At 38.1% G+C, this 27,340-nt stretch overlaps 1 protein-coding gene across 3 annotated transcripts in view; it reads left to right on the plus strand.

Moving 5' to 3' along the window:
- Positions 1 to 27,340, plus strand: part of CDC42SE2 (CDC42 small effector 2) — an 82,063-nt gene that overhangs the window by 9,537 nt on the left and 45,186 nt on the right. For all 3 annotated transcript variants that reach the window (XM_021530395.3, XM_077790031.1, XM_077790030.1), the window contains exon 3: positions 5,208 to 5,288. The gene's annotated coding sequence lies outside the window, so the exon portion shown is untranslated. The remainder of the gene's footprint in view (positions 1 to 5,207; positions 5,289 to 27,340) is intronic.

Genomic DNA, 27,340 nt, shown 5'->3' on the forward strand with positions numbered 1-27,340 from the left:
ACTTTTGTTAGACTGCCTGAGAGAATGGGCTTCTTGGCTCTTTCATTGCATAGGTAAACTTTAGAGCAAAACAACCAAGAAGGATGGGGTGTTGGTTCACCAGAGCTGCCTTTGCCACCAGCAGAGCAATTAGCCTGGCGTGACGTGAACATTCAGACTGTTCTTAACTTGGGAGGTCATCTGGAGATCTGAGCCATCTGTGTGCGCATTCACATTACTTGGTGCATTTTGTTTTTACAATGCTATTCACTTGTTGTACACAATCTGTCATAGTAATAATGCTTATTACTGTGATATATTTCCTTCAAAATGCCAGGCCTCCTTTTGAGAGTGCAAGTGTGGGCAGTGATGGCTTTGACAATCTTTGCCTTAGGAAAGCAAGCTGCTTTTTCAGGGCTCTTTTTGCAAGGGCTGAACATGCAGTGTTGTCGTTTGTATATCTAGTGACTTGCTAGGTCCATTTTTGCTTTTTGAGGAGAAGGATACTTACCATCCACTAGACTATCTCTCTTGAAAGCTCTTTAAAATAAAAAACTTGAGGGTCAGTAGGATTTCAGACAGTGAACTGTTGTAGTTTCGGGTGGTATTTTTTTTTCATTCCATCATTTCCTTGACCTGTCTGCTTCTGTTAGGTGCAGGATCTGTAGTACCACACAGATTGATTGTCACCTGGATGATCTAAAGCAGACAGATTTCTCATACTAGATTTTGAAGAAAAAATTCGAGTAGACTACATCCTTTATCTGATGAATCAGTGAAGTTACTCATGTCAGGTTTTCAAAGTCTGTATTGGCAGGTGTGGAAACAGAGTACCTGCTCTTAAAAGCATGCTACTAAATGCACTTCCTTCTGCTGCATATTAAAAAAGAAAAGCATTTAGGGTCGTAAAATAATAGAAATACTAATCTACAAATACTTCTTCTTCCACTTTAGAAAGATTTAGCCTCTCAAACTTTGTAACACATACTGAGTTTCTCCATACTCAAAATTCAGTGTGTCTAATTAAAGTGAAATACAAGGTTTCACCCTTTTATGTAGCTGAATTTCTGCCCTTTCTGCTTCTAACCCCAAAGTACTTTTCAGTATTCTCCCTAGTGTGTTCATGCAGTGTTATGTGTTAATTTTCTAAAGCGGGCATGTGTGTCTCTGATGAGCCAAGGAATTTCATTAGAAAGAGGAGAAATAGAAAGCCTGATGCCAGTACAGATAAACATGACATGGACACCCATCTTCTGGGTGTCTGACAATTCCTTCCTTCTCCTAATTCTGGGAGAATTATTTGCCTTTTTTTCTGTCTTGGGGGAATTTCTGTAGGCTAACCAAGATAATGCAAGCATTACAAAGTATTGAAATGTCTTGGTGTTGCTATCTTCTGAGGATCTCTTGAGAACAGTGTTTGCGATGAGGAAAAGGCATTCTGAGGTATGTTTAAGTAAGCTGCTGTCCCAAATTCTCTTGTAGGGCTAAATTGGTGAAAAGAAGTATCTTTCTCCTTAAGAAACAGTGTCCTTCTGCTAAAAACATACCTTAAGTGTAAACTCCATCTCTAGTTTGTCCTCTTAAGGAACTCTGAATTTGAAATTTATAACCCTGTAATAGTAATGGGAGAAACTAAAATGAACCTCCATGATTTTCTTCAACGTATCTTTAATGTTATATACTGTATGTCTATTTTGGTGCCAAATATTCACAGCTCTAAACTCATTGACATTTCACTGACTCCATTCATTGTGGCTCTGTGTAATTAATTGCTGTACCAGTTACAGGCTTCATAGTGAAATTATAAAATATGCTCTATGGGCTGTCTTGTTATTTTCTGTATGTATCTGACTTTGCCTTTGACTAGAATAGAATGATGATTGTAAATCTGTGTGTATATATGGTATATGTCTATGGAGATAAAAATTACTTAGGTGCAAGATAAATCATTGGCATTTTTTCCATTTCTGTTTTTAATAACTTTCAAAATGATGAAAAAGTTTCAAATGAAGACAGTGAAACCCAATGCAAACTTTAGATTTTTATCTTCTAATGGAAAACAGTGAAACTGCTGAAGTTCACTGTTTTTTTCCTTCCAGTGGACAGGACCGAATGTTTGCAGGCTATTTAACTGTTCATGAACTGTAAATTCATGGGCTCTTTAGCTTAGAAAATATTCTTCTTTATGGCATGAATACATTTTTAAAGTTTACAGTGTACATGTGTTGTGTTTTCAAGTTCTGTATCAAATTTCAACCTGTTTTGTGTAATTAGGAAACAACTTAGAAAATGTTGTGGAACTACAGTAATGCTTCTGCTCTCTGGATTTGATACTTAAATCTATAATACTTAAATACTAATTTTCTCAATTCTGTTGATGCTTATGATGCTTTTGTAGCTGTTCAATTAAAATATACTGCTTTGGCATTGAGGTTCTCTAAAATAATGTCTCTCTTCAGTGGAAGGACTACACTGATAGATGTGTTTCACTTTCCTACTGGCACCCATATCTCATTTACCGTGTTGATTTCATTTTTTTATCTTTGTTTCATACACAAATTTTATAGTGAACTCATAAAAAGCTAATGTGACTTGTAAGCTGGGAAGGACTAAGTAAAATAAGAAATCATCTAAGCAGATAATATCAGGATGACAATGAAATCACCTATTAATGTGACCTGTTAATCACTAATGCAACATTAATGATTTCTTGTAACTAATCAAATCAGTAATGTATATTATAATGTGATTACTATTTAGAAATACAGGCTTGAAAACAAGTCTTCAGAGAAGCAGAAAGCTTCAGATTCTCACACAAATAATACCACTTAGACAAATGCTTGTTATAACTGGCTTTTTTAATGAATGTGATATGGGCAAGTCTGCAGTAAACTGTCCAGAGTTAATAGAAAGTTGGCACAGCTGCATAAGTAGTGTGCCTTGGCAGTACCTGCAAACAACTGCTTTTTCCACTCTGCTGTTATTTAATAGCCTTTCAAGCCAAAATTCTACCATTTATAGAAATGATTTTGTTAATTAAATTGTCCATTAGGATGTATGTTTAGTCTCCAGGATTCATACATCTGGGATTCTAAATAGCTGTGACATGATGACTTGCAACCACTGGTTCAGATCATCTCATTTCTGACTTGTTAAGGTGTTACTGTACAAGGATGGCTTTCATTGTTCTGTCCTGCTGCTCTTACAGCATGGCCCCACGTTTCTAATGCTGAAGTTTAGTGAAAGTCTTGAAGTCTTTTCTTCTTTAAGGAGAGGGGTGGAGGAAGACATTTAGCTTAGAGATTGTAAATACAGATATTCTTATACCTACTGTTACCTCATTTGTATAAATGTTATTACATATTTAAAATTTTTATACAGATTGGTCTCTACATGCTTAGGATGTTATGTGTGCTATTAATGTGTTTTCTTTGCTAATTTCTCATAATGCAGTTTTCTCTCAGTGGAATTTACTAATATGAACCTTTCTCCACTTTGCTTTCACTTAGCTGCATTGCATGTGAGTGAGGAGGTCTGTATTTAACTTCAGCTAAATGAGTTGTTTCTCCTGTGTATCAGATATTGTCCATGGAATCTTAAACTAGAAGGTAGCTAAATTTCAAAGGTACTTCTGTCATAAGGTTGACATCTACTCTAAAAAGACACGATTGCCTTTCTAGCTTTAAGGATTTTATTTGCTTATATTGGACTTTCACAGCTCTTGACATGCAATGCTGTGCAGACAAGTTTACCCCTTTTCCTTCACAACATTTTTCTTTTCATTAACCATTTTTCTGCGTTTATAGTCTGTTATACCTGCTCTTGTCTGCCTTAGCTCTTCATTTCTAGTCCATAATTTCTCGACAATATTTTCTGAAAACAACATGGGTAAAGATAAAAACCCCTTAATTTTACTTTCTAAATCTGTATTATGTCAGTCTGAGAAGAAAGAGAAGTCTTGGTTCCCTAGTGTGTGAGCAAGGAAGGGCTGAGATATGATAAAAAAGCCCCCACTAGAAGTCAGCCAGCAAATGCCTCATCATATAGCAGGAAAGTTAAACACTGGGGATCTCAAGTGTGGTAGGGAGGTGGAACTTTTTGTTTGGGGAATTGTTTTGCTCTGTTTTGGTTTGTTTTGGTTATTTTAATAAAATCTGCAAAACACTGCCATATGCAACACAGGAAATGTACGAAATTTAATTTGCTACTGCATTTATCTTATTTTTATATGTACATTTGAAGTATGAATTAGATTGTTTGGTATTTTCAGCTTCCCTCATGGCATCTTCTGTCTGAAACCCATTTCTGATATATCTGTGCCGTTATGACTATGATTGCAGGTAGATGTTCTGTGGATACCATGGTGTTTTGGTTTGTTTGGGTTGAGATTTTTTTGAATAGAGTTTTAACAGCATTAAATATTCTTGTGCTACTTCAAGTAGCAGTGATTCTTCTTGTCACTCAGAGCCAGCTCTTATGAATGTCTTTCTTTTCTCTTATTGCCTGCAGTACTTGTAATCCATCCTTCCTTTAACTAAGAACTGCTGAACTCTGTAGCAGATGTCATGGACGTGATTCAGTAACAAACTTGTTTGCTAAACCTCACACACTTTGTGTCATTTAACTGCTTTGTTATTTGGAACTGGTACAAAACAATTATTCCCTGAACTACCTGGTGTTACCAGAAATTTGAAATCTGATCACTAAGAAAGGTACCTAGCTATAATCTTGCAAAAATAACATTGGAACATGCATACAGTTTCCACACCTCTGCTGTTATAAAAGTCTCATCCTAGCAAAGGATGCAGCCAAGACTAAGTAGGTACTGCTGTTGTACCCATGCTCCTTATTTACTTCATTTAACTATATCAAACACACACACACACACACACACACACACATATATAAATTATTTATGTATTTTAAACAGTGTGTAATCATACTGGAATGTAAGAATTAGGAGTATCTGAGAGTGCACAAGTCAGTGAAAGTTTCTTTCAGCAGTGCTGTAAGCAAGATAGTTATAATCCTTGAAATCATTCACAAGTGGAAGTAGCTCAGTCATTCTGACACTCGTGGTGCTTTGCAAAGGAGAAGCTTTGGAGGAACTCCTGACTCTCCCTCTTGGTAGCTGTTTTTTCCTGGAACTATGAAGTTACATTGCTCTTCACTGTGAATAGTTTGGAATAGGTGCTATAACAGATAGTAACCTAATTCTGTTTTTTCAGATTTGCATCGCTCTTTAGAATTGGGGATATCTTCATTGAAACTTGCTGCTTAAAGAAAGTAACAGAAGTTGGGAAATTCAGGTAGGCAATACTTTCAGTTTACTATTCACTTTAAATGTTGATGCAAATATGTATGGCAGATCTATAAATATTCATTGTGATACTAAAACCATCAAAGCATGATATAGATTTTTAACCTTAATAATATTTAATGTGGCTTCATGGCACCTTTTGTGAGCTCTAAGCAGGCCCTGATAAGCCCCTGATAAGAATTCCAACAGACTTATGATATTCAGTTGTTCTTTGTGCTCATAATAAAAATATATTAATGTTCATATCGAATATGATAGGAGGTCCAGGTACTTTGAAATTAATTTAACAAACTATTTTTGACAAACTGTTGTCTTGTTGCCCCAACATACCATGGTATTCATGGTATGTGCAGCCACATACACTTCTACGTCTTTTCCCAATTTTCATATCAAGGAAAATTCCTGATGGATTTGCTAATTACATGTATTTCACATTTCACTTCCTTTGTTTCAACTAAGGCTTCTAAATAGATCTCTGATGCTTAATTCTTATATAAGATGACAAAATTCTTTTGGTTTTCTTTGTGTAATAACTTTCATGGCTTTAATAATGGCACAGGAACAGGCTGTCCCTGTGTGCTGAAAGACGAGTCGACAAGGTAAACATCCAGCTTGGATGGGCAAGGAGGTTTTGAAGGAACTTAAGAATAAAAGGAGGATGAATCATCTTTGGAAGGAGGGTCAGGTCTCTCAGGAAATATTTAAGGGGGATGCTAGAGCATATAGGAAAAAAATTAGGGAGGCCAAAGCTCAGGCGACTTCTGTAAAGGATAATAAAAAATGCTTTTACAAATATATTAATGGTAAAAGGATGGGTAAGACTAACATTTGCTCTTTACTTGATGAGGGAGGGAACTCAGCAACTGCAGGTGAGGAGAAGGCAGAAGTGCTTAATGCCTTCTTTGCTTCAGTCTTTAGTGGGAAGATGGATTGTCCCCAGGACAGCTGTCCTTCTGGGTTGGTTGATGATGTCAGGCAGCAGAATTGTCCTCGTTGTCCAAGAGGAGCCAGTCAGAGAACTGCTGAGCTGCTTGGATTTTCATAAATCCATGGGACCAGATGGGTCCACACCAGGGTGAAGAGAGAGCTGGCAGATGAGCTGCAAAGCCTCTCTCCATAATTTACCAACTGCCCTGGCTCAATGGAAAGGTTCCAGGTGGCTGGAAGCTGTGACACTCATTCACAAAAAGGGTGGGAAGGAGGATCCTGGTAATTATAGGCCCGTCAGCCTGACCTCAGTACCTGGCAAGGTAATGGAGCAGTTTATATTGGGTGTCATGACGCAGCCCTTACAGGATGGCCAGGGAATCAGACCCAGCCAGCAGGGGTTTAGGAGGGGTAGGTCATGTTTGACCAACCTGGTCTCCTTTTATGACCAGGTGACCGGCCTGGTGGGTGCAGGAAGGGCTGTGGATGTTGTGTACCTGGACTCCAGCGAGGCCTTTGGCACTGTCTCGCACAGCACACTGCTGGAAAAGCTGCAGCCCACGGCTGGGACAGGAGCACTCAGTGCTGGGTTCAGAACTGGCTGCATGGCCGGGCCGGAGAGTGCTGGTGAGCAGTGCTGCATCCAGCTGGGGCCAGGCACCAGTGGTGTCCCTCAGGGCTCTGTGCTGGGCCAGCTCTGTTCAGTATTTTTACTGACAACATGGATGAGGGTGTTGAGTCTTTCATTGTAAATTTGCAGATGACACTAAGCTGTGTCGATCTGTTGTGGAGGGTAGGAGGGCTCTGCAGAGACACCTGGAACAGTTGGATGGATGGGCAGAGTCTAACAAGATGAAGTTTAATAGGTTCTAAGTGCCGAGTCCTGCATTTTGGCCACAATAACCCTGCACTGCTGTAGGCTGGGTACGCTGTGGCTGGACAGTGCCCAGGCAGAAAGGGACCTGGGGGCAGTGGCTGCCAGCCGGCTGAGCATGAGCCAGCAGTGTGCCCTGGGGGCCAAGAAGGCCAATGGCTCCTGGATCCTTTAATATTTTTCTTTACTGTTTTCGTATTTTACTGTCTAAAAATCCAAATGAACTGAGTCTAAAATGTACTTAGGAAATGTACATAAAAATCTCTTAAACATGTGGTTTCCTCAGAAAGAGATGCAGTTTGTGGAACATATTGCAAAAATTCTCCATATAGTGTTTTCCAGGCTTTGCTTTCAATTTCTTTTTCAGGAATTAAGTGTCTTTCTATTGTACCTTACTCTCTGCTTCTAATCACCATTCATGTAGTATGTAATTCAAGTACCGGTAAAAAATTTATGCTTTACCCTAAAAATACTCTAGTATGTTGAATTTTGTTTAAGTATTAGTAAAATTACATTTTACATTTTAAGATACTGGTCAGTGTTACATTTTCTGTTTCATTGTCTCCCTTCCCCCATGTTCCTTTGAACACTCAGTTCAGTGTTTTCAGTATGACTGACGATACCAGACGTGTTCGGGCTTATCCTTCATGTTGTGCACTTCCTTTCCATTATCACCTGATCTTTTTAGCTCTGATTTCACTATTACTTGTAAAATGTTTCTGCCAGGGAGTCTGAAGAAGAAAGTCTGCACAGGAATTTACCCTAGAGAGGCATGTGACAAAAAGGTGATTGTATTATTAGCATGAGAAACTGAAGCATAAACGGCATCCCAGACTGGGAGCAGGAGCTGCAGTCTCTGTTGCTGACCCTGCATCTCCTCCTCTGGCCTGCTGCTTGCTGCTGGGACCCAGGGGCATCCCCAGATGTTTTGTGTGCCCCATGTGAAAAAATGTTTCACCGCACAGTGAGAATTGGCTTTGCAGATGGGGAATCCATCCTTTCAACTCTGTCAGGAAAGGGGAGAGAGAAAGGAACAGTAGCCCAATCGTAGTAACTAGCCCAACCCTGAGGTAATTTTTAAGTAGCTTTATAAACTGCCAACCCCATAAAAATTCACAACCAGAAAAATACTGCCCTGTGAGGGTAGATGGAAGAAGGAACCAGGCAGTTGGGGTAGCATATATAGGAGTAATAAGAATAGGTAAAAGGTGATGATGATGATGATGTCTGTTTGAAAGAAGATGACTTGGAGGAAAAGAAGAGAACTATTTAAAACCAGATTGAAGTAAGGGCTGTACTGTAAGCAGCAGCAGGAGGGCACAGGGATGGATGACAATTGGTGCAGGAAGGCAAGTGGGGAAGAAGCAGAACTTCTGGAGCAGTGCTCAGTGAGTGGTGATCCCCACTGGAGCAGGAGCAGACAGGAAGCAAAGAGAACTCCGCAGTGCAAAAATATGTGTGTTTCATTCTTGTGCCAGAAACAAGTGAAGTGCAGTGGGTGTTCCCAACCTGTTGGCTGGCCTTTCTGTACAAGCTCCAGGAGTGTCTGCAGGAAGCTTCAATCATAGATCAGGAAGTACAGCCTTCCTGACTTGCCTTGCTGGCAGCTATGAAGCTGGTGATGGTAAAATCTGCATAAAAACCTTATAATGTGGCCTATTCCAGATTAAAAAAAAAAAAAAATTCCTTATAGCCTAATATTTTTCTTCATTTTTCTTGCATTTTTGAGGTTCTGAAACTGAAAGTGTGTAAGATAGTGATGGACAGTGCTCTAATGCCATTTCCTGCTGCCTGCTTGACTAGAACCCAGCAACTTTTCCTTCCCCTGCTTCACTGCAGTTGTGTGGTGGACTTTGTTCATGTGCCAGGGCTTTTGTCGCATGACTCTGACCATGTGCTTTGTGGATGTACTTCCAGTCATGTGAAGTAGAAGTATTTAGGCTTGTGGCTCTTCTTCATAGTTAGTATATTCCTCATCTGGCCTCACGATACTTTTAAACATACACTTTCCAACTGCTAAAAGAAAGCTCAGAAAAATCTGGAAGGAAATTTAAAAAAAAAAGTGTTTTTCTCAATTTTTCCACTCTCATATTGCTAATTCACTAGAGATATAGAGTACTGGGGTGAGGGAGAAGATGGGAAAAAAACCTCTGTCTTGTGAAGGTAGTGTCAAATCTGTAAATTTCTTAAGTTTGGTGAGGAAGCCTTTGTTCCATCCATTTCTAGCAGTAAAAGCTGGTGCAACATTCCTGCATTACTCTTTGCATCCAGAAGTCATTACCCTAAAATGCTGGTGGACTGTTCATATGTTGTGTGTACATCTTGATGCCACCTTAGAAAAAACACTCATCAAAATCTCAATTATGTCTTTCATGTTTCATTGCTTTTCTACTATGTGATTTTCAAGTTGGGTCCATGGGCTGGCTTTTCTGTTTAAGATTTTAGTTTCCTGTGTAAGGAAATGTTTAGGTTTCATCCACCACACATTAATTCTCTTAGAGTCTAACTTTCAGTTTAATAATTGATTCATTAATTTGGAGCAATGCCATAAAGAGAAATTTTAGTTCATTTACATAATTGAAATTTAATTCAGTGCTTTTATTTTAAGGGCAAAGGGAAGAAACCCACATAAGATGTTGGATCTCAATATTTTATGTCATGAAGGATTTTGTTTTCCACTGTAGCTTAACTACCTTTAACTTCTAAATTCATATCATCATATTAATCCTGTAGAGTAATTGAAGTAATACAAGTAGAAAACTGTTCTTCTGTTACTCCATTTCAGATGCCCATTTGTACAACACATTTCATTACTGCTGACTCTTGTACCATCTGTATTTGTATCTGACTGTCCTCCACTTCCTCCATTGTTAAGCTTGGGTCAAATCACTGGGATGCAGCTGAATTATGTGACTGATCCAGCTTCTCACATAAGTGTTCAGAAATGGTTTAGTTTATTTCCCTGAAACATTTTATTTCCATTTCAAGGTAGAACATAGCTGATCCAGCTGAGCTATATTAATGTGAAAGTCCACAGTCCTTTTGCTCTCATTTTTCACAGTATGTGAAACACGAAGCACAAATTCTCTGCAGCTTTGTGGCATTGGAAACCAGAAAACAGAGGAAAGCTAGGAATCAAAGTCTGTCAACTAGAGAATTGCAATGAGTCATGGATATGACTTAATTTACTTCAATAAGTACTTCAAATTACTTCAGTAAGTCATGGAAACCAAATTTCATTATACCTGTCTGTATGCAGAGAATAGTAAACAAAAAGGAGGATAGAAAAGTGTGTAGGGAATATTGGTTGATGTCTAAATTAGATACTTAAACTGGTTTTGTCTCTTTGTGCTGTAATGGGGAAGAGAAGGACAGCACAAGAACCACAAAGGAATTATGCTGGGAAATACACCTGCATGATGTCCAGTGTCTGTAATTTGAAATGCTGAAATCTGAGAGATCTTTCATTTTTGGAGTTTTATAATTGGACTTCTAATTTGCTATAGAATCCACTTTGTATTACAGATGGAGTAGTTCTCTACTATAAGACTTTCTTTCCTTTCTGGAAGTTGTATGCTAAAGCTTTTTCTTAAATTGGCTAATCTTATGTACAGTGGGAAATTAGACTTCCTGAAAAACCTGTGTCCTGCCCTCTTACACTGTACTTTGCAACCAGTTTTTTGGGTTTTTTTTAATATTTGATTTTATACTGGGAAAAAAAAGAAATCAGTCATTTTGTAGTTATGGCACAAAGCCCAAGAGGCATAAGAGTATAATTCTGTCTTTTTCCACCTTGAATGATCACATTGCCATGGAAAAAGGCCTGAAGTCCATTCAATACTTAATGTTTGGGACAAAGTGCTCTCTGCAGAGTGAATAACAAGGACAAATGTCCTGGATGTCCTGTACTTGAACATTGACATCCTGTTTCTTGGGACAGCCCGGGCTGAGTGTTAATAGTCCTTGCTATGTTCAGTGCTTACTGTTTGTCTGCTGTGTGTCAGGTTTGTATCTGCGATACCATCCACTCACTGAAGCTGCCAGATGATGCCCTGGCGTTACACAGTCAGATTAGATTGCTATAGCTATGAAATAATTAAACACTCCTATTCTGCAGCATGAAGTTACTTGAAATACTCAAAACCTAGTAAGTCAGGTAGGTCAGAGACAGAGAAAAGCCCCTGTGAAATCAAAGAACTGGCTGAAAGTGAGCACAAGCAGGGGAGATCTGTTTGTTCCATTAACATGTCTAAATGTTCTTGAATTCTGGGTGGAGCTTCTAATCATGCAGCTATCCATTTTCTTGAAAGGAAAGGATCCTATTCTCTCCCATGTGAATGATCCAGTATAAAGAAGGAAAGCGTAAGCACTTGTGCTAATGGCAGAAATTAATTTTCAAGTTCATCTTAGCCTCACAAAATAGTCTTGCAGTCTGTCTTTCAGACCAGCAGTTGGTACAGCCCACTGAGGGGCGTGGAATGGATTGTATTCTAGCTTTGTTATTAATATTATGTGTAGCTTACTGTCTATGTCCTTATTAGGAAAAGCACTTTGACCTGTGTCCCTTTATGGACTGGTGTGTTCCAATATACACGTGTTCAGAGTTTCGCACAGTTTCAGAATCTGTCTTGAAAATTTTAGTAACATTTTGCTTTGGAGGTGCAGATTTTACAGACTTCTTGCTTCCTTTCTGTCATTTCACAGAGACCTAATTTGCATGTCTACTCATGTCCAGAATTATTGGACCAGAATGTTTGTGTGCTGTCTTATGTCCAGGAAACAATGATCTAGTTTCTTGGAATATGCTTCATTCATATAATACTAGGCTTACCATGAGACATCACTTAGTTATGTAGTTTTCTTTTTAAAATACAATGAGTGAAGAAATATCTTGCAATTCAAAAGAAACATGTCTTAAGTCTTTCTCTGCTTTGAAATGAAATTTCAATTGCACTGAAATCAGTCTTTAAACCTTCTAGTCATTCTTCATTCCTAGTTATTAATCCTACCAGGAATGTTTTCTGTTAGTGAGTAAATTGGAGAGGAAGGGTAAGTAGGCCAGTATTTCCATTATTCCTGTTGCATAATTGATCGGCCTCTCGCTGACTGTATTATGCATGACTGACCTTCCATTTGGGGCTGGTTTATTAAACTTTGTTTCAAGTATTTGTCAACAGTTACTTTGTCAGTCACGCTGGGCCTTAATTATGAATCATGTTCAGAGGCTGCATTTATACATCCTGGGCACATTGACTTCTTGGTGCACAGTTGGAAGACCTCTGAGAGTGGATGGCATCAAAGTGTAATTTCTTTAAACCCCATTAACAGGTGGAAAAGCAATGCTGCTTTCGAATTGTCTCAGGCAGGAAAATAGTGGGGAGTTTCTGTAGCTTCAGTGGGTTTTTGTTTGCTTTTTAGTTAATATGAGTGAATTAAAAAATGAGGATAGTAAGGCTACCCTAGCTCCCTTTTTAAGAGTAGTTTGTTCAAGTTAGTGCTAGTATTGTGGGAAAGATGTTTTTACTGTGGTGAGGAGGATGTGTGGAATACCTTCTCTTAAAGAAGACTACATGGGTGATAGTTACTTGTTAACAGCATATCTTTGTATATGTATTTATGTATACATAAATTACCTTAGGCAGAAGAGGGATGGGAGGCACAGAAAAGCACTGTAATTAATTACTGGGAGGCAGGAGCACCAGAGGAATTGTTTGATTTATAAAGTAGCAAGCTGAATCTGTAGATGAATTATTTGAATCTACATCTCAAAGAATCTGTCAGGCACTGAGTGGAAACTGCTGGGTACGTGACACTTCTGACAGTCTCACAACCTAACTTTCCATCTGAGTTTTGAGGTGCTTCTGACATAAGGGCCCTAACTTGAGAAGCCACAAGAGACTGTGATATTGAATGTCTTTTAATGGACTGTGACTTAACAAGTAAATGAAAAGCCATACAGTGACATAAAGCTCTGGTCCCCATTGGTTTAAAGTGCAGATCCTCAGAGTAGTTTGTATATAGCTGTTACTAATTGATTTATTTGTTGTAATGAAAACAAATTCATGGAGGCTTGCTGAAATTTCTCATTGTTAACAGAATTGCTATGGAAGAAAAACGCAACTTAACTGTCAAAATTGTATTTACCTTCAGATAACCCAGTCCATAGAAGGAATGATTTTGCCAGCAAGTGCTCTCTCATAAATACAATGGTTCTTTTGTTTCTGTACCCTTTCTTTTGTTCTCCATCTAGCTCCTCCATATCTCCTGCAACTATCTTTGCCTGTAAATATTAATATATATTTCAGCAAAGCTTTTTAATGTAGTAGGTTATCTATTGTGCTTTTACTTTCCATTCTTCAGATTTTTTGTTTAAAACCAAACAAATCAATCCAATTATGTCGTATCATAAGTAAACTTCAGACCTGTTTCATAAGTGTAATTTCTCCCACTCTGTTACGTTCTGCCTTGCTTCTCCTCTTTGTCTCTTTCCCCCATTAGAACACCAGCCTTTCCTGTTACCTCCAATATAGCACTAACCCTTCCTGCTGCCTTTCCACCTCTTCCTTTCAGCTGCTTTTGTCTCAGATTAGCTGTAGTGGTTGGTACCTCTGTGGTGACTCTGTTAGTTTGACCTAGAATTTAAAGCCTGATGGATAGCATCACATTATGAAATCCTGTGTGGTGGGTGCTACAGGAGAAAGCCTGGTAACTATTTCTGTTTTTAAAGCCCAGTAAAAAGTTGATAGCTTTGCAAATACTGACTGTCGTGCCATTTGTAGAGAGGGATGTTGATATGTGTTACAAATTACAGAATGGTTTGTACTAAAAGGGATCTTTAAGGTAGTATTGGAAACTAATGGCTACTCTGTTAACCTATGTATTGGTCCTACCTGTTGGTTTTCTGTGACTAATAACCCTTTGTAAATAGGTGCAGATGTCTAATTCCCCAGTGTGAAGTTTTGTAGCAGAAAAATCTCTATGTCCCATAACAAACTGTTACAAAAACACATGTTTGTACCAGTCTCTAGAGCCTGATACACTTTCATTTCCATATGGGTTTAAAGAAGTCACGTAGCATTTATTCACCGGAAGCTTTACAATAGAGTTGCACTGCAGCTATTGCTAATTTGGTAGTTCAAGTTGAGCTCAAGTGTGGAAGTGGTTTTTTGTTTGTTTCGCTGCCTTTTTTTTTTTTTTTCCTTCATATAGCTGAGAATCCTCTAGAAGCAAGATGCACATATGTCCAGAAATAATAGCTTGTTTTGTGGAATGCTGTTCTGAGGGTGTATTACAAAATTCCATCACCTGACAAATTAAGAGCAGTAACTATTCACAAGAGCTTTTAAAAGACTTTTCAGTATCTCATTGTTGTGCTGTTAGTATTGGTACACTTAAAGAGTATTTAATTTTTGATAAACTGCATTTTCAATATTACAGTAACACAGGATATTCGTCAAGAAGCGAAATACTGTATTTTAAACTATTGTTTTCATAATTTTTGCAAAAATCCTAAAAACTGTGCATTTTCCATCAAAATACTGGTACTGTATTAGTCAAAGGTGACGACCACCATGCACTGACTCTTATTGCTGGTGTTACCAGTGCTGGATAAACTTTGCAGCTGTCTGGGATATCAGTATATTACAAAGCAAGGTAAATCAGCTTTTTTTTTTTTTTTTTGAGAGTGATAGGTTTGTGCACGTCTCATTAGAGCAGTTGAAGTGCTTGAGGTATCTATCTAGCTCTGTAAAAATATACACACCTGCTAGTTATTTTCAGATGTTCAGTAATGGATGTATTAGTGACATAAAAAGAAAATTCACTCTCTTTTGACAGGTGCCAGCATTATTCACTACATTGCATGTTAAAGAACTGCAGTTATTTCAGCATCACTGTGTTACTCTACTTCTCCTCTCTTATCCTTCTTTATTTTTCTACTTATTTCTGCCTTTTTGGCTGCCTAATGTGAAATACATGTGTTGTTTGTGGTGTTTTTCGTGGACTGTAGCTGATGTATGTCTTTAACATGGAAATTGAAGTTCTCTCCACTAGTTGTTCTCTCATCCCAGTTACAGAGCTATGCAGCAGGAGGGGGAGATATGAGATAAGGCTAGATGAAAGAGCAGGTGGAATCAAATACTGCAATACTTAGTATTACAAGTAAACAATTGTACCGGTACCATTTCTTGATCTGATTTTGTTTCTGCTTTAAATATTTATAATATATTCTCATGTTGCAAGAAAGCCCACAATTGTAGGTTAAGACAAAAAGTTTTTGTTGTACTAGAAGTATTTCACTCAGGGTCCTTGAATACTGATTGTATTCTGAGACAGGTAATTGTAAATGTGCTGCTTTTTTCAAAACTGAGAGAGGTAATTGTAAATGTGCTGCTTTTTTCAAAATGTGAACTTCTATTTCGTTGAAAGTGTGGTTTGCTCAGCTCTGCTTTCTTTGTGCTCTCAGAATTAACAGTTCTAGGCTAGAAGACCTCAGTAGATCCACCAAGGGGAAACCCATGAGGGAAGATCTAACCCATTTCTCAGAAAGTTTCCATGAACAAGGCTGGGCTGTCCTTTGTTAACACAGAGTTAAATCAGCATGCTCCTGCCTGTGGCCCTTCCAGTCCCAGGTTGAGTTGTCAGGTCTGGGGACAGGTACCAGCCTTTTGGTTTCAGACTGTCTGGAAGTCATCACCCCTGACTATTCAGGAGTACAGCAAGTGCACAGCCCTGCCAGCGTGCTCTGGTAATCTTACAGGCAGGAAACAATGGAATTCATATTGCCTTCTATGGAGACTTGGTTTCTTCGGGGCTGGCACAGATCCTGGATGTTTCCTCCACTGTCCAGTGTTGTAAAGAGACAGACCTTCAGGGACAGGACTGCTCACTTGATGACATTAAGTGAAAAAATAGTCTGGCCTTTAGTAAAGACCTATATAAACTGTGATTTCCTTTCTGCCTTTTACTGTGTGATAGTCTGGCACCCTGTGTGGGAGTACTTTTGTTTTCTATTGAATCTCTGCATCTGCTATTAATGTGGAACTGATAATCATTAAAGTGTATGTGTGAGATGTACATGAAATAAATATTCTATTTCCATTGTAAATTACTTGTACATGGCCAAAAAACATATTTAATGGATTGTGTGTTGATACTCAGGGTTTTCATGAAGAGTTAATGTCTTTCTTTTCTCTAATAATTTTTTGCTCTTCAGCAGTGAATTTCTGCCCTGAGAAAAGGAAATCCAAAATTAAAACAATTAATTTTGTTTCCTTTCTTCTGACACTAGAAATGCTAAACAACTTACTTTTGAGAAATTGCTGACAATATTCTGGCATTTGCAATTAACAGGATACCAAAACCCATCCAAGAAATAATGAATTTTTAAATACTTCTAATTTTATTTATTTAGCTACATTTCCTGACTGGAAACACTGCTTATAGCCCTCTCCTTCACAAGTGTACAGAATTAATCTAGCTCTTAATCCCAGTAAAGATTTAAAGTAAACCTTGGGAAGGTTGTTCAGTGCAAATGAACGTGCTTGAGACCACAGTATGCTGATTTGGTCATTGAATCCTTTTGTTTTCTGTCCTCAATCTGTATGCCCCAGAGAAGACCACATCTCTTGAGCAGAGCTCCTTGTGGAAGGCTGAGTTTATCAGGAGACTCTTCTCACTAGTTTTAAAAATACAGGTCTCATGTCAGTAGTTCTTAAATTGAACTGCAGTGTGAGCTCTCCATCAAGTCACGAGTCAAGACTGGAAAAGAGCAGGCTGGTGGTGGCAGGGAGCTCAGCCAGGGCTGTACTTTCTGCAGCTCTTCATGTCCGTGGCCACGTCTGGCAAAGGCTTGCCTGCCTGCTTCTGGTGTGGGTACAGGGGGGGATGCTCTTATCTGGCACTGGGAGGAGCAGATAATGAAACCCTTTGTGTCCCCCTCCGGAGACATGTGCTTCCACAGCAATGAACTGTGCAGCTGCCACCCTAGCAACAAGGGCCTGGAGAAAAGAATGAGGGCAGCTTCCCAGCACAGGGTGGCCAGAGGGTTAAGAATGAGCACAGTATTTAGATGAACCTGTCTGCCTGTTAGTCTTCCTTGGGATTTTTTTTTTGTTTGCTTTTATTTTGACGCTTAGACTGAAATATATCCATGTGTCTTTTAGTACATTGACATTTAGTACAATGACTAAAGACTCAGCAATGTCTTTGTTGTTTTTAGGAGTCTTGATAGTGCATATTCTGGAGAATTCACAGTGTTGTCTGGTACAGTGCAAACAGTTCAATTTCATTTTTCAGTTATGTAGTGTAGGTGCACAAAACCTTTAAAGATGCAATGGTTTAAGAAAGGAATTTATTTTTAAAAGTGTACTAATTCAAAGGGTTATTTGCATTGGTACTTCTAAAGTGATTGTGCTTATTGTGACAGATGATTTCTAGAGAAACTGATGTTAAATACTTCATTTTTTAGGTGCAGCAATCTGCTATATTTTCATGGGAAGTTCCATGAATGAGTTGAGGATAACTCTACTAATGAGAATACGATAGGCTCCATTAATTACCTTGCTGTGGATAGGGATTCACAAGCCACAGTTTGGGCTGCATGTCTGGGAGAGAGGGGTCATTTGTTTGAGGGAGAGACTGAATAATGAATACCTTAAACCAAATGATCTGTGTCTGAGTGGCAGACAAAGAGGGCTTTGGGGCAGTGACTGATTATTCTGTGTGAAAGGACCACAACCATATCTGGCTTGCATACTGAATCTCACATGTGAGCCCTCACTACTTACTTCTCCAGAGAAAAAGGGGAAATCAAATCTGCTTAGGAAGGAAGTGCACCTTGCTGGTGAAGGTGCTGTTACTAACTGCATGATGCTCATCTAGTTACTGTAATGAGGAAATTTTGGTTATTTTAGTTCTCTTTTCTAGCCTTTTGTCAAATGCAGTAGATATTTTTTTAACAAGTTATGTACAGATCTTTCTTTGTTCTCCCTTACATTTTCATACCTCCTAGATGCAGTCTGTAATATTTGTCCTACAAGCTGATTGTAAGTCACAGCCCAGAGCAAATGGAGCAGCAGATGTGGTGATTCCTGGATGTTTTTTGATCAGGCCAAAATGCTGACCTGAGGCAATTGCAAGTCCAGGACCAGTTCACTTCCACTGACTGTGCTATGCAGGCACAATTGTCCTGCACAGGAGCTGGGTGAAGAGCTGTCATCCCACTAAACTATTCAAGCAAGATTGAATGAAGCTTGATGGTAGAATGAATGAGTTTCTAATTTCTTGGCTTCCCTTTTTTGTTGCCTCTCAACCTGAGCACTGAAGGTGAATGCTAAGGAGAATATGTTCCTTTTACTAGGTATATTTGTTGACTTGCTGTAAAGTGCAGAGAGAAAGATCAAGTGTTAAAATATTTGGAGGCACTTGGATACTCAAGTTGTAGAATTCTCTGTAATTTTTTTTGTGAGGGGTAGGAGAAATGGGGGAAACGTTTTGGTTTGGGAGAGGACTTGAGACTGTACTTAAATACTTAATTGAGTAATTATATCTTTGTTCTTTTCAGAAGTTGCTAGTGAAATTAAAGCTACAGAATTAAAGTTTGACACCATCTTTAAAAGTCCTCTTCCTTTATTTGAGAAGGAAGAACACGTTCAGTAACAACTGCAACTTTTATCTGAGTGCATACTTCTTACACCTTAATCTAAACTTTTAGATAAAAACTGTTATCCCAGGCAAAGGAACTGCTGTGTGGTTTTTTGGGTTTTTGTTTCCATATATACAGAGTGAAGCTTCGTCAGCAGATACAAGGAGAGTATCTCCCACCCGACCCACAGAGAAGGAAAAATTAACAGTTTTGTGACACTAGGGGAAATAGGACCTTGTTCAAACCAGAGGAACTTTTATGGTAAATTGAATTGTCACCGTGCAGCTATTTGACAATTTATTTAGTCAAAGTAGTTGCTTCTTTCATTTGAGTTTATTTACTTAAGTCAATTACACATGCAGATTCGATCGTACCCTCTAGCAAAACTCTAATGACTCAGCAACAGATCTTTCATTGGGAAAAATTATATAAATGAAATACTATTATGCTAGTAAATAAAACAAACAAACAATTAAGATGAGTGTGAAGGCAGGAAACACCTTTCTTTTTTTTGGTGATAGAGAGGCTTCCACTGAATTTTACAGCTTAACTTGTCATGCTAATGGAGTTCTCAGCAGTTCTGTAGTATGCAGAAAGAGCACTAAAGCAAATTGCAGTTTGTGAATGTCAGTATGAAGATATTTGCCAGTTATAAATACCAGTTATATATTTCAGAGATACTACAATGTCTTTTTCAGAAGTGTCTGCAAAGCTTCTTAGGAGTTCAAGGTAACTGGAGATCGGGGAAAGTGTCTCCACAGAACTAAAGAAAATAGTGCATCTTCTCTTAAAGTCAAAAAATCTCTCATTGTACCTCTTTTGTAAAAGGCAGTGTGCTAGTTTGGGCTATTTTTGTCTTTTCAAAACTTGTGTAATGCCTGTTTTGTGATCATTTGCCATAGTAGTTCTTGAGAGAAAATGAAGCTGTTGTACTAGTCAGTGGATTCTATCTCTGCACTGCTGCAATGAGGGCATGGGACAAGTTCTGCTGTGTTAAATGAGACTACGCCTTTGTTTTGAAAGGGAAGCATGTGTTGACCATGGCAGTACCATTAAAAGTAGTAGATTTGTATATTAGGAAATTTTTATGGTATGTCTTGTTTCTCCATAATAGCAGTTGGAGCCTGGATAATGCGTCTGAATAAGGAGCTAAGTAGCCACCATGAGAAATAACTTATTAACTAAGTTTACCTGTTAGAAGAGTAGAAAAGACACCAGATGGTGAGCGTAGTATAGAAGGTTCTGGAAAAGTATTTATTTGCTGGGTTTAACCTTGAAAGCATCTGACGTGAAGTCCGTCAGGAGCTAAGCCTTGTAATTTACTGTGCTGTCTGTGGCTAGTTTGGGTCTTGAAGGAGCCTGGTAATCTTTCCTGATACAGAGTTGCACTAGTTGTCACTACCATTTTCCTTACATCTTTGTGATGTATATTACAAAAAACTGCCTGTTGGGTTGGCTGTCTGAAAAATCTGTACGTGATCGTCAGTAAAGGAACTTCTATTTCCCTGTTTCAAGTGGGTAAATGGTTTTGAATGATGTGAGAAATGCTTGAGTCTTCGTGCTTATATTTATTGAGATTCTTCCTCTGTGTGGAAGCAGCATTCTTTTCATAGTGAGGCAGCACAAGTATTATACTTCACATTTGTGTAGGACTTAGGACTTTCAAGTTATCAGAAGTACTCCATGCCTTGTGATTGTTTTGGCATGAGAAATACTATGGTCAAAAACTTCGTTTATTTTTTAGGCTTCACTTACGGTTTCTGCTTAGGTCAGAAGGTTGGAAACCAGAGGGAAGTATGTTGTGTATTTAACTTACCTTCCTTACCTGTTGGCAAGCAGGTAACTAACTGAAATAATGCAAGAGAGATTTGGTAACTTTGATAGGTCAGCATTAGTAAGTAAGCTTTCTTTCCAAACTGTGTTTTTTTGTTTTGTTTTATTTTTTTTTAACCTGTTTTTCTTGTGCAGGTTGTCTCACTTAAAAGGCTTTTGACTATTATACATAATCTCAAGCTGTAAGTATAAAGTCTGCATCTTGAGAAAAGAATGAGGCATTTTAAAATCCTGTTATGTCATGAGAATCCTTTCAAAGTAGAATACGAAATTCTAGTGAGTTGCACAAACCCTTGTAATAATCAACAGTGAGAAATGAAGTGTTATCTGGCACAGTTACAGTCCTGTATTGTTGCCTATTTGTAGCAAAGAGAACAAGTCTTCTTTCACATTTTGTTTGGTGTGTATCTGGCAAGTAAGTGTTGATAACTCTAATAACTGTGTATGTGTTTTATTAGTGTTACCTAAAGAACAGACTCGCTGTATCCATTAGGGGTTTGTTAGATGGTTTGTCAAAGAGCTGCTGAGGATACTGCAGAGCTTTTATAAATACACAAGATTGACAGAAGGGGAATGGCACTACTAAGAGTACATAAAACTTGATAAGTATAAGTATATATCTTAACTTGCCATCTGCATACAGCAATTTTGCCTGTCTAGTATAGAAGTAGTTTCCATGGACACTGCAGCCACTGCAGTATATTCATATTATATGTCCTTACTTTAGTCAGTCTTTCCACTTAAATAAGGATTAAACCTGGTCTTTTCTTAATATATGTTAATTGAGGAGTAATGTGTGTTACTAACAGACATGCAAAGGACCACTTGTTATGTTTGTTCTGAGCAGTATAACTGAAAAGATTCCCTTTAAAATAATGTGATTTTGTCATTAAATTATCTGAATATGTCTTTATAGTTGTATTGTAGAACACAATGAAAACAGATACCAAAGCAGATGTGTAGAGTTCTTTTTAAATATATCACAGATTAAAGTAATCAGCAGTGCATATTTGGTGGGACTTTTTTGAAGGCATTCTATTGAATGAACTGCAGAGTTCTGTGAGCAGAGTATAGAACAACTTCTGCTGAGGCTATATCTGCTGCTTTCTAGGAAAAGGTATATTTTACTGTTGTTATGTCTGTTCATAAAATAATATCAAAACCTAGATATTGTGGCCTGTTGAAAGGACCTCTGTCTTTAGCATCTGTGAGCAGTTCCAATGCCTTACCTCTGTGGGACTATACACATGGAAATCCTTGAAACAGTGGAAATGTATGTGCTTAGAACAAAGCTGACTACAAATGTTCTTGGCTGTTTTAAAATACAATTGTTGCATGCCTTAGTTTCCCACACGTATAAAGAGGGAGAGGTCAGGAGGATTCCTTAAAGCTTATACCTGCCATGAGGCTCCTCTTTATTTGTTTGTGTGGTTTTAACAATTATACTAATTCCTGTTAAATACTAGAAATATAATTCATGATAATTGATTATACTCAAAGATCCTTATATAAATAGATGGTATTTTTTTTACAGTAACTACTAGCCTTTGCTGTGAAAATCCTATCTCAAAATTGATACCACAAATTATGGCAAAGAAGTCACTGGATCTAAGATGATGAATCATGCCTGTTCAGTGAGAAAGCTATGGGCTGGTTACCTGCTTGGTACTATTTTACAAAGTATTGGTGAAATCTTTGAATCATTAATGAATCCAATTATTATTTTTTTCTTTTGTAATGGAGCTTTTTAGCATATATCAAGAAATGTTTCATTTCTTCTCCCACTGAATAATGGGCTGAAACTTCCACTACTTGCCTCCTGAGAGTGTTGTACAATTTAGAAAAAAACTCCAGGAATTGTATTTTGGTAATAGCTTTCTGGTTTTTCCCCTATACCATTTAGCTTCTTTTAATGGATAAATTGATTAAGTCTGTGTTAGAGTAGTAACAGTGGCCTGGAGTCTGTGTGTCAGAGTACAGAAGTGCTATTTTGCAAACTTGCCTTAGAAAGTAATAACCCAGTTATATCAGCGATGTCCTTTGTATTTTGGACATAATAATTGTTTTTGTAATTAAAGTTGTGGCTTATGCTTTCATCTTTCATCTGAAAGCATGATCATGCAAATAAAAACCTTCTATGTTTGATAAATAAGCTAGATAACTTGATCTCATGTTTATCCTTTGTAAGTTAAGTTTGAGTTTTTATTTATTGTTGAAAACACTGTACTGGTCTCTTCATTGTTCTCAGTCATTAAAAATACTCTGTTAACAGATGACTTTCTAGCTGGCATCAACTAAATGAGTAGTCCACATCTATGCTCAGCTTAGGCACCTCTGTTTCCCTTCAGAGCAACAGTGTCTTTCTGTGAAATTGACAGAGGAGTGTTGTACAAGGTGTCTGACTTGGCAACATGCTCTGAGCCTTGTTTGTGCTATGTAGTAGCTATTGACAAGTAATTCAATATTTTACAATCAAAGCCATTTATGAGCATAGTGCTATTGTAAAGCATTTACTTAGGCTGGACTCAAAATGTCTTAAGTACCTATTTTTGTTGTTGTTAAAATTATGTAGAAGTAGTTATTTTCGTTTTCACATGATGCAGCTCTGATTTCTTTGTGCTGGATAACAATACACTGCATTTTTCAGTAGAAAAACCACTTGTCTGAACTAAGTTTTAGCTAGGCCATATGGCATGACTCTGCTTTGCAATTATTACATCTTAAAAACAAGAGTTAGATTTAGCTCTGGATGCCCAACTGTCAACCCTAGAGGGATGGCCATGAAGGGGTTGAAGTACAAGAATGTGTGAGGGGCAGGGAGGCATTTTGGGAGGGGCCATGCTCTGAGGCTTGGCCAGGCACGTCTGTCTGTGGGCCAGACTCACCTTCTACTCCAGAATTCTGCTTGGTGTAGCTAACACTGCTCTGCTTGTGCAAGTCAGCTCCTCCCATGCAGCCACACTTGGCATCTCCAGAGGCGCCATCATGGGATGTGGATGCAGTGTAGCACAATGATTTTGTGTGAAATCGCATCTCAGACAGCTAAACACCTACCTCTTCTGTATGTCTAACCGTGGGCAGATCTAGTCTAATATCCAGTGTGTTCTTCTCTGCCTTCTTTTTGCCTCCTTTCCAGAATGTTTTCTGATTTCTTGGTTAATAAATTTGTCTCTATTCTGTGAATTATGTTCAGAACAGACATTCAAAGGCAGAAGTTTTTGTGTGGAAACATGAGTAACTGAAAGCTAAAAGGAATTCAGCAGCAAATGCTGTCTGGCCTTGACCTAAATAATTAAGTACCCTTATTTGGGGGAAGAGAGGATTGTGATGTGGTTCTTTATGGGCTCTTTTGTGTGGTTAAGATTTTTTGGGAACATCTTTTGTTGTTGTAATAGCTGCTTACTAATTCAGAATAGAACTCTATGATCAGTGCAAGAACATGGAACATGAACATGATAAGAAGAGCTGGCCACCTTGTTATTTTTTATTTAATGAAATTGGGATCTGATTAGGACTCCAGGTAGCACAAGCACTGTGTTTGACTCTGCATTCAGAAGATCTGTTTCTGAACACTGGGTAGCAGGATATATGAAGTAGAATTTTTCTAATTGAATTTAATTGAGAAGCAGGTAACTTTGTTGTGAGTTAAGTTTTAACATGCAGAAAACATCTTCTACCAACAATAATGTTAACAGTTTACCTTCACAGTCCCTGGATTAATTGATTAAAAAATATGTGTTATTTAAATCCTCTTTAAAAGAGGTTGTATTAAAGTATCTGGTATGGCTCAGCTTTGCAAATGTCATGTTTGCTTCCAGTGAATACAATTTATATTGTGTGATGTGAGCTTAATCTGGAATGTATTGGGAAGAAAATAATAGGGTGCAAAAATATGCTTAAGAGTTAAAAAAAATTCATTTTTAAGGAAGAGAATTAACAGCAGATATATGACTGCTTCAGAGCCAGCTGGCTGAATACTTCTGCAGTCAGAATGAATGCGTAAAGGTAATTCAGGTGAATCAGATGTTTGTTTGTGGGAAGAAAAATAAAACCTTAATAATCTGCATAGCCATCTGTTTTCTCCTTCAGCTTTTAAAAACATCAGCTACCTGCACTGAGGGTGCTTGCAGAGGTAGATAATATCCACGGGGCTGTACATGGGGGTTGGAGGGCTGTGTGAGGTCCCTGACCCAGGGCTTGCCTCCTGGGGTGAAGTCTGGAGCCAGCTGGATGCCCAGTGGTTGCACCCTTGGCCAAGAACCTGCTCCAGATCTTGCCAGTGTACCTGCTGATCTGCTTATTGTCCCCTGTTGTCACACAGCCCAGATCTTAAGCAAACCAATGCTTCTGTTTCACAGAAAACGTTCAAGCTAATGGTGAAATAGACACAACTAACAAAGTTATTTTGAGGGTAGGCATAAGACCATGTGCTGAATCCAGATGTATCTGGAAAGTTTATCTGTGTTCTGAGACACAAAAGAAGAAGTGTCCAAGTATAATGTCTTAGTCCTCTCATGCTTATTAATGTAACTTACAGAAAATACTTCGCATCACAGAGAACAGAGGGTCTTTCAGTTGATAAATTATATTTTTCACAATTTATTTAATAGGAATGTGGTTTTGACAGTTTAAGAAATTGAGGTTTGGTTGATTTTTTTTATTTTTATGAAAAAACCTGTAAAACTCAGAATGTAAAAGAGGAGCAGTCTTTTATGCTATGAAGCATGTTTTAAGCATGTTTAAATACATTCGGCTCTTGGATAAGATAGGAGAGTTTGTGACATGGGATAATCTGCAATTTATTAGACTGCAATTTATTAGACTGAAATTACATCTATCAAATTAGATCCTATCTGTGAGGATATGATATGATGTAAGAGGATATTGCTTATATTTTCTGTCTACCATATGACAGTACAATTTGGAGTTGTTACTATAACTTGGAGTTCACTGTGGAGTTCAAGTAGTGTCATCCTGTGGTTATTTGGTGTCAGAGTATGCTTTTCACTTTACCTATTTACTTCCATATAGTGAGATGCTGAGAATGGAGAGACATAACATTTCTTCCATATTTAGTGAACAAGTGCTGCAAGCTGTATGTGGCTTTGTCAGCAGCTTTCGGTTTTGGGAGCTGAAATGAATCTGTTTAAGATTTACTGGTATGAACAAGTTAATTTAAAGCTTGTAGGGAAAATGGCTTGTAGCCTTGACAGATTTATTCTAGGTTTTCCTTTCCCTGGATACCTGTCAATGTAGGTAAGCCATACTCCACTGTGTATGTGGGTGTTTCCTGTGGAAGTCAAACTGTTTGAGGTTTGCAGTGGTTTTTCACCAGCTGAAGAACTCCAGGTGAGTTCTACTCTGCTACTGAGATATTACCCACAGGACATTTCCCAGATGGACATTTTTAACAACAATGACCTTTTTGTGAGTACACAGGGAGCACAAGTCAGTGTTCCTTGGCAAGATAGGAAGCTCATTTCTGAGGAGACCATCTAGTTTCCTTTGGGTTCTGATTACAGAACAGCAGTAACTGTTCTGGTGAGAAGATGTACTTTGTTAAAATGTTTCTGGAACAATTCAAAATTCCTTTTTTTGTATAGCACTTTGTTTCTTAACTAGGTCAATAATTCTGGTATCTTCAATGAAATTGCATTGAAGTGTTGAAAATTCATGCACTGTTTGTTTTTATTTCAAGCTGACTATATGTACTTAGTTATTTTTCTACATATGTAGGAAAGATGTCATATTGTATTTTGGGCTTAAAGCTAGACATCATTACCTATTTTACTTTTCTGAATTTTAATAAGTTATTATTGAACTTAATTTGGTAAAGCTGCACATACTGTCCAATATAAAATGCCAAGTGGCAGGTGAACTAAGAAGTCATGGTTATAACATTAACTAAAAGGCTTTTATTAGTCATTACATGGTGATCAAATTACTATTAATCAGTGATTGAATGGAAATTAAATGTTAATAAATTAAGCAGTAATTGAATACAAATGAAGCAGTATTGTAATCAAATTTTCAAGAAAGGTGGGAAGGACTACAGGCCTGTCAGTCTCTGTTCAGTACTTGGTATGGGGGTTATTGAAAAACATCATAAGGGCAACTCAGTCATTGGTCACAACTCAGTCATTGGTCCCAGCCAGCATGAGTTCATAAGGGGAAAAATCTGTTTACCAAACTTAATTTTCTTTTACAATGTAACCTACGTAGTTGACCAAGCAAAGCCAGTTGATGTAATCTTTTTTGGATTTCTCTAAAGCTTTTGATACTGTTTCTCTCAGGACCCTTCTGGAGGAAATGTGCAGCCCACAGCTGGATAAACACATCATGTGGTGGGTGAGCAGCTGGCTCCTGGGTTGGGCACAGAAGGTCACAGTGAATGGAGTGACTTCAGACTGGTGATCTGGCACTTGTGGGGTTCCATCTTAGGGACAGTGCTCTTTAGAGTTTTCAAAAATGGCCTCTGAATGTAGATATTAAATAAGTTGTCCTACATGAATTAACTTCACCGATTATGCTAAATTAAGAGAAGCTGTGGACTCCCTTGAGAGTAGAGAGGCCTTGCAGAGAGATCAGGATAGACTAGAGAGCTGGGCAATCACCAGCCATATGGAATGTAAAATGAGAAAATGCCAGCTTCTGTCTGATCTAAAGTAATGCTGCTTGAATATACAAAGTGGGGAGCAAGAGTCTGAAAAGCAGACATCCAGAAAGAGATCTTGGGGCTTGGTTTTTCTGGCAAGTTGAAGAT

The sequence above is a fragment of the Lonchura striata genome, chromosome Z (genome assembly GCF_046129695.1).
Source record: "Lonchura striata isolate bLonStr1 chromosome Z, bLonStr1.mat, whole genome shotgun sequence".
Classification (NCBI taxonomy): Eukaryota; Metazoa; Chordata; class Aves; order Passeriformes; family Estrildidae; genus Lonchura; species Lonchura striata.